Here is a 19,185-nt window from a genome sequence, read left to right as displayed (position 1 = left end):
GATAATTTTTAGCATGTGAAAGAATTCTGTGTGACAGTGTAATGATGGCTATGATATTATGCATTCGTCAAAACACATGGAACATTAGTGCACAAAACGTAAACCTTAATTTATACACATTTAAAAGAATATTTGGGACGTTGGAACTTTCTGATAAGGTATCCACACTATGATAGGAGACTCTAACAGTACTAAAAATGTGTGAAACACCTTCACTTAAGTTGGGGAGAAGCAGTGCCAATACAAATCAATTTGGAAATAAATAAAATCTGCAATATTAAAGACAAAAGGAATTTCATGTATTCTAGTTTATAAAATATTTCCAAAGCTATGTGGACATGGGTTAGTAATTGTGATACTACTATACACATATATTGGAATTAAATTAAGTAAATAGTGGTGGATTGCAGGAGTTAATTCTCTTTGTTTTGTAATTAGATGCTACAGATAAGCAAGGCAATGAAAATAAAATGATCTATGTGGTAATGGATAAGAATTAAAAAAAGAAAGAAAAGAATTGGAGATATCACATGTACTCATGCTTCACTTCATGTGGATGTAGATGATTGCATATAGAAATATTTATAATATGTGCCTGTATATTGGTTGATATGTACACTTATTTCCTTGATCTGTCAGATAAGATGACCTCAGAGAAAACACACCCCCAGCAACAAATGTAGCACCCAGATCGTATATTTAAATAACAGTCACCAATAAAAACAACCAGAAACAACCAAGGCTTTTTGGAGAAATATACTAAGATAAGCTTAAAGCAGAAAGCAAAGAAATGCTAAGAAGAACAAAAACATGCAAAAACTAACAAGCGAACAAAATAACAAAACAAAAACACAACTCACATTGATGAATCTGTGTTGAAGACAAACATGAGTCAACTGAAAGAGCTCCTAAATGACAAAGCTGGAATCATTTGAATAGTGTGAAAGGCAGAAAGAAACACACACACACACACACACACACACACACACAGAACAGTAATTTACAGTGAAAGAGCTTGACAAACACTATTTTCAACAGGTATTCAAGGTCAACATCAACAATGATAAACCATGTTAGTATTTACCCTGGATATAATGGGGAAAATGGTATTTGACTTCTGTCTTCTTCTTCCCAAAATTCTTAACCCCAATTTAATTATGACAGAAACATCAAAGAAATTCCAATATAGGAGGATCTCAAAAATACCTGATAATTATTTTTTAATATCGTCAAGGTCATCAAAAACCAGGGAAGTCTGAAAAACTGTCACAAGAAAGAAGAGCCTAAGGAGACAGGACAACTAAATGTAAACTGCTATCCTGCATGAAATCCTGGAACAGAAAATAGACATTACCTTAAAACTAAGGAAATCTAAGCCTAATCTAAATCTACATAATCACTGATGAATTGATACACAAGTTTTTAGTTTTCTTTTTTAAGCTTTTATTTATTTCTCTTTTAGGCTTTTCTTTTTTAAGCTTTTCCAGTTAGAAAACATACAGTGTAATATTAGTTCCAGGTGTACAATATAGTGATTCAACACTTCCATACAGCACGCAATGCTCATCACAGCAAATGCCCTCCTTAATCCCCATCGTCTATTTCACCCATCACCTTATCCATATCTCCTGGTCGCCATCAGTTTGTTATCTATAGTTAAGAGTCTGTTTCTTAGTTTGCCTCTTTTTCTTTCCCCTTCGCTCATTTGTTTTCTCTCTACATCCCACATATGAGTGAAATCAAATGATTTTTGTCATTATGATTTATTTCACTTAGCATAATGTTTTCTAGCTACAACCATGTTCTTGCAAATGGCAAGATTTCATTATTTTTTATGGCTAAGTAATATTTCATTGTATATATACATAAAACTTCTTCCTTAGCCATTCATCAGTTGAAGGACACTTGGACTATTTTTACAATTTGCCTATTATAGATAACGCTGCTATAAATTTCAGGTGCAAGTGTCCCTTTGAATTAGTATTTTTGTATTCTTTGAGTGAATATGTAGTAGTGAAATTGCTGGTTCATAAAGTAGTTCTATTTTTAACTTTTTGACGAACCTTCATACTGTTCTTCAGAGTGGCTGCACCAGGTTGCATTGCCATGGACAGTGCAGGAGTGTTCTCTTTCCTCCATATCGTCACCAAGACTTCTTTATATTGCTAACGTTACCCATTCTAAAAGGTGTGAGCTGATAGCTCATTGTAGTTTTGGTTTGCATTTCCCTGAGAAGTGATGTTGAGCATCTTTCCATGTGTCTGTTGACCATCTGTATTTCTTCTTCAGAAAAATATTTTTTATGTCTCTGTCCATTTTTTAATTGGATTATTTATTTTTTCACAGATTGAATTTGAACGTTTTCCTTCCTTTTAATTTTTTTAGAAGAGTTTGAGAAGAATGGGTATTAACTCTTGTTTAAATCTTTAGGAGAATTTGCCTCTGAAGTCATCTTGGTCCTGAACTTTTGTTTCTTGGGAGTTTTTTGATTACTGATTCAATTTCCTTGTTAGTAATAAATCTGTTCAAAATTTCCATTTCTTCCTGATTCATTTTTTTTTTAATTTTTTAAATGTTTATTTATTTTTGAGAGCGAGACAGAGCATGAGCAGGGGAGGGGCAGAGAGAGAGATGGATACATAGACTCCAAAGCAGGCTTCAGGCTCTGAGCTGTCAGGACAGAGCCCGACACAGGGCTTGAACCCGTGAACCGTGAGATCATGACCTCAGCCAAAGTCAGATGCCTAACCAACTGAACCACCCAGGTGCCCATTCCTGCTTCGGTTTTGGTAGATTATATGCATCTAAGAATTTACCCATTTCTTACAGGTTGTCCAATTTGTTATCATATAATTTTTCATAATATTCTCTTATAATTGTTTGTATTTCTCTGGTGTTGGTTGTTATTTTTCCTCTGTCATTTGTGATTTTGTTTATTTGGATCCCTTCTTTCTCTCTTTTTTATTAGTTTGATTAGAGATTAATTACTTTTTAAAATATTTTTTCAAAGACCCAGCTCCTGTTTCATTGATCTGTTTTATTGTTTTTTTAAATTTCTATATCATTTATTTCTGTCCTAATCTATTATTTCCTTTCTTCTGCTGGCTTTAGTCTTTGTTTATTGTTCTTTTTCTAGCTCCTTTTTGTGTAATGTTAGGTTGTTTATTTGAGACTTTTCTTGTTTCTTGAAGTAGACCTGTATAGCTATAATCTTCCCTCTTAGGATCACTTTTGCAGCATCCCAAAGGTTTTGGTCTGTTCTGTTTTCACTTTCATTTTCATATATTTCCATGTACTTTTTTATTTCTTCTTTTATTTCCCGGTTGACCCATTTGTTGTTTTGTAGCATGTTATTTAATTTCCATGTATTTGTGGTCTTTCCCAGTGTTTTTTTGTGGTTAAATTCTAGATTCATAGTATTGCAGTCAGAAGTGGTGCATGGTATGACATCAGTCTTCTTATATTTGTTAAAACCTGTTTTTTGGCCCAAGATGTGGTCTATCCTGGAGAAGTTCCATGTGCATTGTAAAAGAAAGAGTATTCTGCTGTTTCAGGATGGAATGTTCTGAATACATCTGTTAAGTCCATCTGGTGCAGTGTGTCATTCAAAGTCATTGTTTCCTTGTTGATATTTCTGCTTGGATGATATGTCCATTTATGTCAGTGAGGTGTTAAAGTCCCCAACTATTATTGTATTGATATCAATGGTTCCTTTAGGTTTATTACTGTTTTATATATTTGGGTGCTTCCATGCTAGGTGCATAAATATTTACAATTGTGTTATCTTTTTATTGGATCGTCCCTTTTATTATTTTATGATGCCCTTCTTTGCTCTTACTACTTTTTTTTGTTTTAAAACCCACATTGTTCTATATATGTATTGCAACTATGGCTTTCCTTTGTCCACCCTCTCACTTTCAATATGAAGGTTTATTTATGCCTAAAATGAGTCTCTTGCAGGAAGCATATAGATAGGTTGTGTTTTTTATCCATTTTATCACCCTATGTCTTTTGATTGAGTGTTTAGTCCATTTACATTCACAGTAATTATTGACAGGTATATTTATTGCAAGTTTTTGCTTGTTTTGCGGTTGTTTATGGAGATTTGCTCTGATCCTTTCTTGTCTTTCCCCTCTTTCATTTTTTGCTGATAATCTCTAGTGATATATTCAGATTTCTTTCTCTTTTTCTCTTTGCATGCTTATTAGTGTTTCTGGTATTCAGTTACCATTAGGTTTGTAAATAACTTCTTCTGCAAATAGTAGTTTATATTAAGTTGATGGCCATTAAGTTTGAACACATTCTTTTCCCCTCTCCTCTCTACATCTTAGGTGTATGTTATTATATTTTATATCCTTTTTTGATGAGTCCCTTGACTGATTTTCCACAGAAATATTCATTTTTACGGCTTTTGTGTTTCCTGCTTTATACTGTCACTTTTGGTCTCTCCTTTCCACTCAGAGAATCCCCTTGAATATTTTTTTCAGGGCTGGTTTAGTTGTCACAAACTCTTTAGTTCTTGTTTGTCTGGGGAGCTCTTTATTTCTTCTTCTATTCTGAATGATAACCATGCTGGATAGAGTATTCTTGGCTGCAGATTTTTCCCATTCAGCAGTTTGAATCTATCATGCCATTCTTCTGGCCTGCCAAATTTCTGATGAAAAATCTCCTGGTAGCCTCATGGGTTTTCCCTTGTAAGTGAAGGACTTTCTTCGTGTTGATGGTTTTAAGATTTGTTTCTTCACTGACTGCTATATTTTCCAAATTGAATTATAATATGTCTTGATGTGGGCCTGCTTTTGTTGATTTTGATAGGAGCTCTCTGTGCCTCCTGGATCTGAATATCTGCTACCTTTCTCAGATTAGGGAAGCTTTCAGGTATTATTTCTTCAAATAAATTTTTCCCCTCTTTTTCTTCTGGGACTTCTATAATATTAATGTTATTATGTTTGGTGGAATCAATGAATTCCCTAATTTTATTCTCATTTTGCATAATTCTGCTTTCTCTCTTTTGTTCAGCTTCATTACTTTCTATGGCACTGTCTTCTAAGTCTGCTTCTTCTAGCCTGCTGTTCATTGCATCAATAGTGTGTATAATCTCATGTATTGCACTCTTCATCTCTGATCAATTCTTTTTTAACTGTTTTATCTCTGTGGCAAAGGCCTCACTGATGTCTTCTATTCTTTTCTCAAACTCAGTGAGTATCTTTACGATTGTTGCCTTAAATTCTCCATCAGGCATGTTACTTATATCCATTTAATTAAGTTAGATCTCTGGCCATGGCCTTCTTATTCTGTCATTTTGGTTACGTTCCTCCATCTTGGCATTTTGTCTATGTCTCTGCCTTTTTCTCTGTGTTATAAAAGCCACATGTGTCTTCTGCTCCTGAAAAATGCCTTCTGAAAGTAAATGCCTTATGAAGAAGAGGTCATGTAGTGCCCAGGGCCTAGCATTTCAGGGAGTGCCTCCAGTGCCTCTGCTATTGTGTTTTGACTGCTCTATCCTTCATTCCAGTCATCTGCAGAGGCTCTCCTTTTCTACTGTGAGCAGTGTTTAATATTCCCTAGCCGGAATGTGGTGAGTTTTAATTAACTGTGCTCTGTTCTGCTTGTGAAATGAGATGTGTCACCATCTGCTCTGGAACTGACACCCTGTAAAACTCTCAGGAGACATGGTGTGGGCAGGGGGCCTGTGCTGGTCTTCTGGAGGAGGGGCCTGACATGCTGGGACTTAGCCAAGTATGACTGAGGGGGTCAGTTCCACCAGAGTGTAGATGTGTGAGGCTTGGTGTAAGCAAGTTAGGCAGCCAATGTCCACACTGTGCTACTTCCTGCAGGTGGCTCTGTGTTTATGCTGAGAGGTGGAGGAAGGAAATGGCACATCTTTGTACTGGAAAAGTGTCTCTACAAATGCTGTGTCTCAGGACATGCTCAAAGAAGAGCAAATAATCTTCCCAATGTGTGCTCCAGGAGCTCTTCAGATCATTGTTTCCATGCTGGATGCCACCCAGGTTGTATGTCTGCCTTTTCTCCAACAGTAGCATAGTGTCCATTGGGCTGTACTCCAGCCAAGTCCACTGACCTTTAAAACTCCAGGCTTTTAAGCCTTGGTGGTTGCAAGAATTCAGGCAATTCAGCCCCTCCCATTTCCCAAGCGAATGGCTATGAGGAAACGTTCTCCTTGTGCCTTCCCCTGTGAGCTCCTCTCTCACCCTTCTCCATCACCATGCCTCCTACCCTTCCACAGCAGGCAGGATATTCTAAGTTGAATTTTCTTCTTTATTTCATTACATAGGGGATGACTCTCCAATGTCTTCTGGCTTGCATTGTCTCTAGTAATGAATCTTACATATTTTATAATCTTATGCCTCTGTAAATAATGTACGTTTTTAAAATTTTTATTTACCACATCTTTACACTTTCTGCTTTCTTCAGTATGGCCTCTTCTCTCCCATTAGTGTTTTGTCAGTCTTCAGGTTGATTTCTGGGGAATTTATGTTGATTTGATATTTATTTAGTTGTATTTATGGGACAAGGTGAGCCTAGAATCCTCCTACTCTGTTGACATTTCTGTCTCTCCAAATATGTTTTTAGTTTTCTGATGGAGTAGGATGCTCAACAATAAAAGTTACATTTAAGATATGATTTCTGAAGCATTTTAATTAACGTTAAATCCCCCCATTATCAAGAAAGGTGACCCATAATAACAAGGGATACTAAAACTTATTAAAAAAAAGCACCATAACTGTTATTACTTGAAGGATTAAATAATATCTTCAAATACACAAACCAGTTGGCTAAGACAAATTCATTCAGATCCACATGGAACATAGTTAACCTTGAATATGTTTCTACCACTTTAATTCTATCTATAAAAAGATCACTTTATCCTAATGCTAACAACTATATAGGAAAACTATCACTTTGTTTCATTTTGTTACACTGTATTCCATGTTACACTCTTAGTACATTATTTTAATTTCACCCCATTTTCATAGTACCACTTGCAAAGGTACTCCTTTAGTGTTTTTTTTTTTTTTTTTTTACATTCTGCTAATGGGATTTGCCAAATAAAAATTTAATACCCAGCTATTCTGTCCAATGCATACAGGTAAACCTCTCTGATTCAGTCTACTAGCCAGCAAATGTATGTAACATTATAATTAAGTATCTGAGAAGAGGCTATGACAGAAGATTATTCCCTTTAATAGGAATTTGTTCTGTGTGAAATGAAAAATAACAATGGCCAAATATTTCATGAAATTCTGTAGATTCTGTTTTAGCCAACCTTTCTTAGCTCTTTAATCAGTACTGTGAAATCTCCTCTTATTTCTCCTCACACAAGGAGTGATTAAGAGAAATTGCTGTCCTGAAAGCAATCAGAATAACTAGAAAACCTAAAGACAAGTCAGGTCTATTTGACTGATTAAGAATCGCATATATATGTGCTACATAGGTTTTCTAGATTTTATTGCAAAAGTACACAATTCCAAGAGAAGAGGAAGGAGAAGGAAAGAAAAAAACTTTTCAAGAGACAAAGCAGTCAATGTTAACAAGACACTAATAAAAACATACTGTTTAAAATGTAATTGGAATCCTAGAAGGAAAGGAATACAGAGTAAACTTTTATAGAAAATGTCAAGAAATTTTCCAAAAATCATTAAATCAATTAAACAAATATCTTAGAAACAGCATGTATTCAAAATAGGTTAAAAACCAACATACACACACATGAACAAACACAAATTCAATTGATATGTCCAGTACAGCAAAGACAAAATTCTGAAAACCAAACACAAAGAAATGTTAAAGGCAATCATTGAAAAAAATGTACATTGAGGTGCCTGGGTGGCTCACCTGGTTAAGCATCTGACTCTTGGATTCAGCTCAGGCCATGATCTTACAGTTTATGAGATCGAGTCTCATGTCAGGCTCTGTGCTGACAGCATGGAGCCCACTTGGGATTCTCTTTCTCTCTCTTCCTCTCTCTCTCTCTTTCTCTCTCTCTCCCTGCCACTCTTCTGCTCATCATACAGACACTCTCTCAAAATAAATAAATAAAAATTTTAAAAACGTACATTATTTACAGAGGCATAAGATTATAAAATATGTAAGATTCATTACTAGAGACAATGCAAGCCAGAAGACATTGGAGAGTCATCCCCTATGTAATGAAATAAAGAAGAAAATTCAACTTAGAATAGTATACCCAGAGAGACTATCTTTCAGAACTGAAGGTGAAATACAGATTTCTTAAACAAATGAAAGGTGAGACAATATATTACATGCACAGTTGTATTAAAATAAATCTTAAAAAGTTTTATGAAAAAAGGGGTATAAAATCAGATAAAACTTTGGATTTAGACAAAGATATGTGGAGGTCTGGAAATGCTAAAAAAGAAGTTAAAGTTACAAATATATATTTTTACTTATTTTAATAGGTTTAAAATATAATTAAACTTCTAAAATAAAATAATAGCAGTATATTATACACATTTGCTTTCTGTCACAATGGAGTACTTTGCATTTTTTGTTTTACATAAATAGAATTGTCAAGTGAATTCTCTTATATGCCTGTTTTTTTCACTCAGCATAAAGATGGAATTTACATATGTATCATATTTATATTTTTATTGCTGAGTAGTATTGTATTATATGACTATGCTACAATTTTTTCATCTACTTATCTGTTAATAGATTATTACATGATTCTGGCTATTACAAATAAAGTTTCCAAGAACATTTCTATACAAGTCTTTATATACGCAGATAAATAGCTTTTACTCTCTTGAAAAAATATCTAGGAGTGGACTGACAGTATGGTATGGTAAACACAAAAACAAGCAAACAGTTTTCCAAAGTGGAGGTGCCATTTTACATTTTCTTTCTTTTTGTGGGGGAGAGGGGTTGCTATTTATTTATGGTAAATATTCCACATCCATTATCCTCTCCAGTCAGAAGTTCACCGAAACATTGCCCAAGGCCTTTGCCAGTCCGAGGATGGAGTCATGTGACCCATCCATCCTGCAAATGGATGCACAGATATCGTTGGACTTAAATTAGCTGTTGAACTTGCCTGTCACCTTGTCAATCTTGATCACATTCATCTGGATGGACGCGTCGTCCTTGGTGACGATGACGCGGTTCTGAAAGAGCATTTAGGGGGCAGGTACCCATCCAGGAACTCACAGGCAATATTCTGCATGCACAGGGCACACCTCCTGCCACAGCCTCCAATGTCAGTGCAGAGAGGCTATTTTACATTCTCACCAATAGTGTCTTTCAGTTCCTCCATATCCTTGCCAACCCTTGTTATGATGGCTTTTTTTTCTCTCTCTTCCTTTTTCTTTCTTTTTTTTTTTTTTTTAATTAAGCCATTACGATATGAGTGGAGTGACATCTTATTGTGGTTTTGCTTTGGGTTTCCTTACTGATCAATGATTTTGAGCATATATAAAACATACATTTATTGGAAATAATATATATGTTTACTGAAATCATATACTTATTGGAAATCTATAGCTTCTTTGAAGTAGCTGTTTAAGTATTTTCAGTATTTTTTTCTTAGTGACTTTTGAGAGCTGTTTGTGGAACTTGTCCACAAGTCTGTTAGCCAATACATGATTTACAAAAATACTCTCCCAGTTTGTATTATGTGTTTTCATTCTCTTAAGAGTGACTTTTGAAAAGCAAATCTTTTATTTTTCACAAAGTCCAATATATCAAATTTTCTTCTATGGAATATGCTTTTGTTGCAATATCTAAGAAATATTTGCCTAACCAAGTGTCACAAAGATTTTCTCTTAAGATCTCTTGAGAAACTTTCATAATTTTAGGATTTTCATTTTTATATATGATCCAATTTGGATTAATTTTTGCATATAGCATAAAACATTTATCAAAGTATTTTAAATATAGGGATATGGTAATTTCAGTAACATCCATCAAAAGGATGATTCATTTTCTCCTGAGTATACTTTGCACATTTGCTAAAATCAGTTGTCAATATACATGTAAGTCTAATCCTGCACTCTCTATTTTATTCTATAGATCATTTACCTTGACTTCACCTCCATACTTTTTGATAAGTATAGTTTTATAATGAGTCTTAAAAGTAGGTTGTGCTTATCATTGCTTGTCAGAATTTTGGTTAATCTAGTACTTTGCATTTCTATTTGATTTTTATACTCATTTGTTAATTCTACAGGGGAAAAACACCTGTTTGATCTTTGATTGGGAATGCATTATATCTACACTTTGAGAAATTTTACATCTTACATATATTGATAGTCAACCCACAAAGTATATTCCTGCTTTTATTGAGATCTTTAGTGACTTTCAACAATGTTTGTAATTTTTACAAATCTGACCATTAGTACAAATCTGACCATTTTTGTCAGATTTTGTGTACTTTTGATGCTATTATAAATTGCTTTTATTGCTTCAATTTCTTGAGAGTATATAGAAATGTAGCAAATTTTTGTCAGTTGTCTTCTAAAACCTTACTCACCACAATAATTCTAGCATGTTATTTTAGTTTTCATGACATTGTCTACATAGCCAATCATGTCAACATCTCATGTTAAACAAGAGTTTTATGTCTTTGTTACCAATCTGAATTCTATTTTTCTTTGTCTTATTGCACTGGCTATAATCTACTACAGTGTTGAAGTAAAAGTAGTAAGATATTCTTGTCTTGTTCTGATAATGACCATTTAACATTAAGTATGATGTCAGCTGTAGGTTTTACATAAATGACCTTTATCAGGTTTAGAAAGTTTCTTTCAGTTCTCGGTTTGTTGAAAGTTTTTCTCAGGAATGAACACTGAATTTTGTAAAATACCTTTTCTATTGAGATAATCGCAAGATTTGTCTTCTTATACCTGTTAAGATGGAAAATTATACTGATCCTTCTTGAAGTTAAACCAACATATATTGAATGATTTGTTCATAACAACAATAACAAAAATAATGTAGTTTCTTCACTGATAAGTATGATCTCCTCTGCATAAGATTGGGAGTTAGACAGGATTTTAGCATTAGAGAAGATTATAGGACCCAAAATGTCAATGCTCACTAACCTAGGGTTTATTTTAGGAAAAAGATACAGGATAGGAACAGTGTTAAGAATAAGTATTTTGACCGATGATTATAACACATACTCAAGTTTTCATTTTTCTTGCTTTATAAGAGCTATGATGGTCATTGTGATTATTCTGACCTGATCAGAAACTGCCACGGTGGTCTTATAACACAGAGGAACCAGGAAGCTTAAATTAGAGTCTCAGCTGGGGGTTCTTATACCTTGCTAGGAATGTAGGCATATTTCTTGCTATGTAAAGAGCGCCACGGAAGAGTCCTCTGGGATTCTCAGAAGGTATAAATCATCAATCTAACTGATATTAATAATCACCACTGCCAAGCTTAAACAACCCGTCCCCAAATTTGTATTAACTCTTTGTATTAACCAGTGCATTTCATAATTTAAGCAGGAGCCAGTGCCCTTTAGATACTTAAGTCGCTCAGGTCGATTCCAGGCCAACACAATTAACTCCTCATAAACCTCCCTACCCCTCAGAAAAATCCACAAAAGTTTCTCTGTTGTTAATACCCTTTTCTTTATTAGTCATCAAAATTAACGTGACTTATAATTAGACATTCATTTGCTGAACTGAAAGGATATTCTTCCAATTTTTTTGATCCTCTAACAGCAGAACTTGAAACAAGGACTTGAGTGCAGATATTTTGGGGGAGGATGAAGCCCAGAATGGAGATATGATAGAACAAAGTAAGCAATTCAGAGAATAAAGAAAATTCTGTATCAGGATGTATTATATATGTCACATTAGTAAATAACAGATGCACAGTTCTACTAGCAGCCCTTGATAACTGTTTAAAAAGCCTGCTTGAATTGACTTCCTAACAGATGAAAGGCTAGAGCATTTATCTATCAGCTGCTTTCTTCTACTGGCAGAGGATGGCCTCCAAGGTCTTCAACTCTATTCTGACCTTCTTAACAGCATGTGCTCAAAGGCCAAGATATAGTGGTATTGGAAAAGTCATTGGGGAACAAACGTGGCAAGATGTTAAGTGTAGGAATGGGGAGTGTCAGCACCAGGTAAGTCTGTTCTCACCAGAACTGTCTACTACAACTTATATTAACTGAGGCTAATATCAGAGGCAAGGTAAGGAGATGCATTACAGAAGGCAAGAGATGTGTGTATATTTATTTGTTTATTGTCTTTTTTATCTGCTAGACAGCAAGCCATACATTCTGTGTGTGGCTAAGAGCTGTGATAATTTTATATACAATGCTGTATGATCTCTTAGCTTAGAGCCTAGTGTGTAATCAACACTTCATAGATATTTATCAGAAGGAAGGAAGAGAGGAAGAAAAGGAAAGAAGGTAAGTTGGCATAAGTCCAGTTTCCACGCAAAGGTACACATGAGGAATACAGGGTGGCTGGTGTGGCACTAGTGGTTGCAAAGATTGCAGAGTTAGAAACTATAGTAGAATGAAAAGAAAAGTGTACAATAATCCCCATTAAGATTCCCAAGTTGAAAAGTCATCTACTTTACAGTTTTGGTTCAAGTCTACTCTGGGTACTTAATTATTCTACTATCAATATCAATTAGCAGTATATTTCAAAATGAATCTATCATTTGTATTCACTCTTCTGGAACTTTCTAGAGCTGAGATCGCTTGAAAAAAGATCCACACAATTTGCTCTTTCCTTTTATTTTTAGGATGCTCACTGAAATCCTTTCTGACAACTAACTGTCAGATTTTCTACTGCTTTATCAAGGAAAGTGATAGGTAGCCTTACAGCCCTTGGGAATGTACGTATCGAGTCAGAAATCAACTCTTGTATCGACTCACAGTATACAACATAAACAGATGATTCTATATTCCCAAAGAAGTGTTTTCATGCATTTATTTATTTTGGTGTTCACACACACTTCATGACTGATAGATTAGTCACTGAAAGCTTCTTGGAAAAGATTGGAATCACTCACAATGACTTGAATGAAAAGAAGATGCTATGTTTACATTGGATCCATTTTTGTTTGCTTAGGGGATAAATAGCACTATTTTTTTTCTTTTTTTTTTTCTTTTCCCTTCTTTCTTTTTTTTTTTTTTTTTTGCTTTCAATAGTCTCATTGTAGATTTTTGAGCTCACACTTAGAAATTTTTGGAAATGGTTACAATTAAATACCAAAAAAAAAAAAAAAGAGCAAAGAAAGTATTACTTTTAGATGGTTCTACTGTTTCCCAGATTTCATTTTTATTTCCTGAGCATTTTATCAAAAATAAGAAAGGTAAATAATGGTAAGTTAATAATAAGTGATAAAGGTTAGTAGGTATTAAAATTAAATTAGTCACAAATAGCACTCAAGACAAGAATTAGATTTTAACAAACTAGTGTTAATGTGAATTTTCCAGGTAGTCCTTATTTAAAGAAAATGTATTTTATATTGCATGTAACATTTCGTAGCATAGAAGAGTCCAAATGAGAACTTGTGTTTAAGATTATATTAAAGTTCCAGTTAAAAATATTTACACGTATGTTGCAAAACCTAAGTAATTCAGTGAAAATTGAATATTGGAACACCCTTAAGTGAATTAGTGAATGGATGGATGGATGGGAGAATAAATGTATGAATGAATAAAGAATGAATGAATATGTACCCAACTAAATAAATACTGTTATGCTGCTTTCAAATATCTAAAATAATTACCCTCCCTCCCAAAAGAGAGACATGATTGCCTCCAAAAGTCATACCTTTAAAAGCGGGTGAATTTCATTTTTTAAAACCGTTTCATTTTGAAATAAATTTAAACTAAAAGAACAGTTGCAAAAATAGTATACAGATTTCCCTTGTCCCCTCCACTCAGTTTGCCCTAATTTTAACATTTTACGTACCCATTACTGAAACTAAGAAATTCATTTTTAAACTATTTAAGTTACTCCTATTTCACCCTTATCTTTTTTTAATTCTGGCATCCAATTCAGTATTCACATTTCATTTATCATTCATTTTTTTCATTTTCCAACCTATGACAGATCTTGTCTTCCCTTGTTTTCTTGATGCTGACAATTTTGAAAAATACTGATTTAGAATTTCTTAGACGCCCTCAATTTGTGGAGGAATTTTTTTTTAGTGTCCGATATCAAGGGGAATATTATATTTATATGTATTAAAAAGGAAACAGATAACAACTCTGCAGTGTTTGCCATATTTCTTCAATATAAATATTATCCTGTTTCCATTCTAATAAAAATATATTGAGGAAACATCTTTTAAGTCTATGAAAATATTGTTTGTCCTTATACTCTCACCCACAAGGATTAGTATGGTCTGTGAACCTAGCCTGCAGTGATTACCACCGTGTATTTTTCTATTTCATTATTTTTATATTTACTAATTGGGATTTCCTGCAAAGAAGTATTAGCTTCCCCTCTATTTTACCCATTGATTCAATCATTTATTTATATCAGTGTGTGTTCATGCATGTTTATTTTATTATTTAGGTTATAATCCAATATTGTCATTTACTTTCTGCCTAAATTGTTCCAACTTTGGCCAGTGGGAGTGTTTTCAGTCCCCGGCAATCAACATTCTATTTGGTGTTTCCATGAATTTGACCTCTGTAGATATCTCATGTAAGTTGGATTACACCATGTTTGTTCTTTTGTGTCTTGTTTATCTCACTTACCACAATGTCTTCAAGTTTCAACCATGTTGTAGCCTGTGTCAAAATGTGGCTCAGGAGTCATTTTTCATGTTTTATGTGATTAACATTCTTATAAAATTTTGTTTTCTTATGATATTGGGATATCACTTATTATTATAATGAGATGGTCTTATGTTTATATTAAAATATGTATTCTCTTGTACTCTTAATAGTGTAAGAAATACTCTGATATTAATATTTATAAATATTGAAATTTATAATTTGCAAAGTGAGAGAACTATTTAAGAAAGCACGGCTTGAAACTTTTGCTTCCATCAGAACACATAAGTATGCAGGGCATTGTCACTCTAACACTAAAAATGAGAACAATAAAGATAATTTACACATGGAAACATTTTAAGCCCAACTGAGATCTTAGGCTCCAAAGTGATATAATTACCTGAAATCCAAAATATGACAAATTCTTTCTGGCCAAGATGTAACACATAACTGTTTCAACTTTGGCAGTGCAGTGGATGGGGAGGGAAGTCGCCATACATAGGAGAGAAAGAAGCAGATCAACATTAACAAGTTTTTCCAACTTTGAAGTACAGGGTTGAATTGCAATTTAGACTCTAGGAGTCCCAGACATGTGGCAAATCCGCATCCAATTGCTCTATTCCAAAGATCCTTTGCAGAATGCTCACGAGGGAGATTAGGAATTAGGTATAAAAACTCACAAACTGACTTCACTCCTATGAGGACTTTAAGAGACAAAACAGATGAACATAAGGGAAGGGAAACAAAAATAATATAAAAACAGGGAGGGGGGAAAAAAAACAAAAGAGACTCATAAATATGGAGAACATACAGAGGGTTGCTGGAGGGGTTGTGGGAGGGGGGATGGGCTATGGGTAAGGGGCATTAAGGAATCTACTCCTGAATTCATTGTTTCACTATATGCTAACTAATTTGGATGTAAATTTTTAAAAACATTAAAAAAATAAAGTTAAATTATAAAAAAAAAAAAAAACAAAAAACTCACAAACTGGGATGGGCCCCTCTGACACACAGTCATATCAGTCATTCTGTATTCTGAGGGTGGAATAGAGAAATGAAGAATAAAGTAAATCCCTCCTGTACTACACATACTACAGTGAGTAAGAGGCAGTAAACATCCACCCTTATGGGAAAGACAGTGTACCTAATATCATGACTGGAATACTGATCCACTTTTGATTGTAAGTAACATGATCTGTTTCTTTTGAGATCTGATGTTGGAATACAATGCAAATGTCTTAATCTCAGCGTGCCTCTTGAAAACCTCACTGCTTTGGTACTGCTCTTGCTAAAAGATTCTACTTGGATTGGCTCATAAAATTATACAGGGATGTTCATTACAACTCCTCTCTCCTCTTTGTGATCAGGTTTGGATCTGGCTCAGTACACTAGTAAATCCCCATTACATAGTGTCTCTGTAAAAAGAAAATTATCCATAAGCACAACACTGTTCTCGGGTGCACTGCACAAATGAGCATTTTTTCTGCTGTGTACCTCAGTTACGTGGGCATGAAATAAAGATGTAGCCCGATTGCTCTGCATAATAGTAGGAGAGGGAGAAGAGAAAAGGAAGCAACAAATGTGAGTTTAATAAAGATGGCTTAGCCTTTTTGATGCATGATCTGACTCCATCCAAGTGCCCCCCCCCAAATATTGAGTAAATCTAAAAAGAAATGAATGTTTTGTGCGAATATGTTTTGATTGAGAGAACAAAAGAAATCCACTAAAATTCATGTGACTCTCAACACGGAGCAGAACAAAGGTGATGGTTAAAGAAGCTACCACCGGGGCGCCTGGGTGGCGCAGTCGGTTAAGCGTCCGACTTCAGCCAGGTCACGATCTCGCGGTCCGTGAGTTCGAGCCCCGCGTCGGGCTCTGGGCTGATGGCTCAGAGCCTGGAGCCTGTTTCCGATTCTGTGTCTCCCTCTCTCTCTGCCCCTCCCCCGTTCATGCTCTGTCTCTCTCTGTTCCAAAAAAAAAATAAATAAACGTTGAAAAAAAAAAAAAAAAAAAAAAAAAATTACCACCCAAGAAGGAGAGAAGGCCAGAAGAATGGAAGCACTGAAAAAATTAGCACAAATCTTCAGGCAAGATTTGGATTTTTCTAGGCCATGAAATTGGTTGGGGGATTCAAGATTTTCTCTGGATCTCATATGCAACTAGTCTCCTGGTGCCAGCTTGGTTCTGCTTGCCTGTACAATTTCCCTTGCTCGTGCTAACGAAGGTTGAGAATCCTGTGCTATCAGTAACCTAGCCACACTCCATCCACAGAATATTCTATTCTGTCATACATGTTGGTTTAAATGTAAATATGTAATTTTGGGGGGTAAGAACATAAGCTCATGGTTAATGGATTTAGGCCAAATTTGATCATAAAATACCCCCCAATGCTAGAAATAAGTAGAAGCGCAAAGTGTGAGTGAAGGCCAAAATTTGAACACCTTATATTTAGTAGACTAGAGTGACAACAATAACTATGGAAATGTATGGATGAGAAATACTTATGATTAAATATCTAGATGATTAGGTTTCAAAAGCTATTTATTTGACATGGAATTGGGGCTCGAATACCTTAAGAAGAAAAAAATATATATATAGGCTTGAGATCACTAAAGTTAAGATTAAGGGGGAAATGCAGGAATAATACAGTTCTTAATAGTAATAATCTAAGCCAGGTCTGATCTGGACAGTAACACTGAATAGATGGCAACTTTCTTTTTCTTTACTTTTAATTGGTGAATACTTTGCAGCCTGACATATTTTTAGTGTGCATATCTCTTATGTATTGCAGAACAGATAACAAGGATTGACAAGTTAAACTGAGGATCCATTTCTTTTATATTTTGCACTACAGCCAAAATATAACCATTTTACCATCTTAAATCAGCCTTTGCTTCTCTTGCGGACACACCTCCCCCAGGAGATCTTGAAAAACTTAAAAGCAAAATGATCAAATATGAAAACATATTATATATAGCCTACCTCAGCAATCACCTTTTGTGGCAAAAGAAACTAAGACAATGGAAAATTAAAATGATACGCTAGTTAGTGAAAAAACTAATGAGACCACAGGATATATTTGCCTGTTCCCAACGTATGTGGTCACTAATGCCATGCAAATAAACCCTAGCAAAAATATTTTAATATCCTCAAATTTTATACTGTTAAAAACTCAAAAATAGTTTTCAATACTATATCAATATCAAGTTTTCTATGAATGGAATTAAGCAGCATATGACAAAATGTAATTTGTAAACTTCCTACTGTGATAGTACACCTGACGTATTGTGAGAATTATATTTTTGATTTCCATTTATGAAGAATTTGGGCACATTTATCCAATTTAATATTATAATAGCTTATTTACCACTATCCAAGGGTCAATTCATTAATTACTCAGGGAAAAAAGATTAAACTATTATTTTTTCTGCACCTCTTACCAGATAACTAGAAAAAAAGCTCTCAGCAAATCTTCTCTGCAGGTTTTGAATTTGGAACAATGCAATTGCCAATCTCCTTTTTATTTCCTTCTTCCCAACAAAACTCAAAACAAATAAAAAAATACATATGGAGTAACAAAGAAAAAGAAATACCTGATAGCCTACTTGTGTGTGTGTGTGTGTGTGTGTGTGTGTGCCCGCGTGTGTGTGTTTCTTCCTATTTTTACTTGCTATCTAGGTCTAGTCAGGCCAATAAATGGGGTAGGAGATGAGCTTCAATCTCTAAAGATAAGATTTCCATAATAAATTACTGATTTAACAAGGCAGAAGACATAAAGCGTGATCAAAAAAGAAGATCTGCACATTGACCCTTGTGATTACAGTGTAATTACAGTGATGTTTTGTTGGGAATACCTAATCTATCAACATGTCAACTTGCTACACCAAAAGGCATATCATTAGTTTCCAATTCTTCCAGATATTTCAGAGCTACCCTGGAATTTGAAGCAACATGCCTTGACAAGCTAAGTAATACTGCCTACATTAGTGATAACACATTTTTTCCTTGGGGTAAAGTTCTAGCTTACAAGAACTGATAAAATGAAATTATGACCTTCAGCCCTAAAATATGTATCCATTCTTGAAAAATAAAATTATGCAAATACTAATATTACAGTATGACCCTAAACCCTTTATATATTATGTGCTATAAATAGAAATGAATACAGTATTCTGAAAAATAATAAATGCAACAAAAGCAAAAATAGTAACAAAAATAAACTATAAAGTAATTCCACATTAACTCAATTTTAAAATAAAATCAAGAGCAAAGGAGTCTTATTTAGTTGTACCTGCATGAAAAACCTTATTGTATCATATATGCTCCATAAATGTTTATTAAATAAAATAAATCTGTTGTATGTCTCTATCACTAAGATTGATATGAGATAATATTTTCCTTCAAAAGAAACTTCTAGGGGTGCTTCTAGGTGGCTTAGTCAGTTAAGC

At 34.4% G+C, this 19,185-nt stretch overlaps 1 pseudogene; it reads right to left on the bottom strand.

Moving 5' to 3' along the window:
- Positions 1-8,954: 8,954 nt before the first annotated feature.
- Positions 8,955-9,205, bottom strand: LOC115500314 (annotated as a pseudogene).
- Between the last annotated feature and the right edge of the window lie 9,980 nt (positions 9,206-19,185).

This window comes from Lynx canadensis, chromosome A2 (assembly GCF_007474595.2).
Source record: "Lynx canadensis isolate LIC74 chromosome A2, mLynCan4.pri.v2, whole genome shotgun sequence".
NCBI lineage: Eukaryota > Metazoa > Chordata > Mammalia > Carnivora > Felidae > Lynx > Lynx canadensis.
This window is presented reverse-complemented; position numbering and strand designations above follow the sequence as displayed.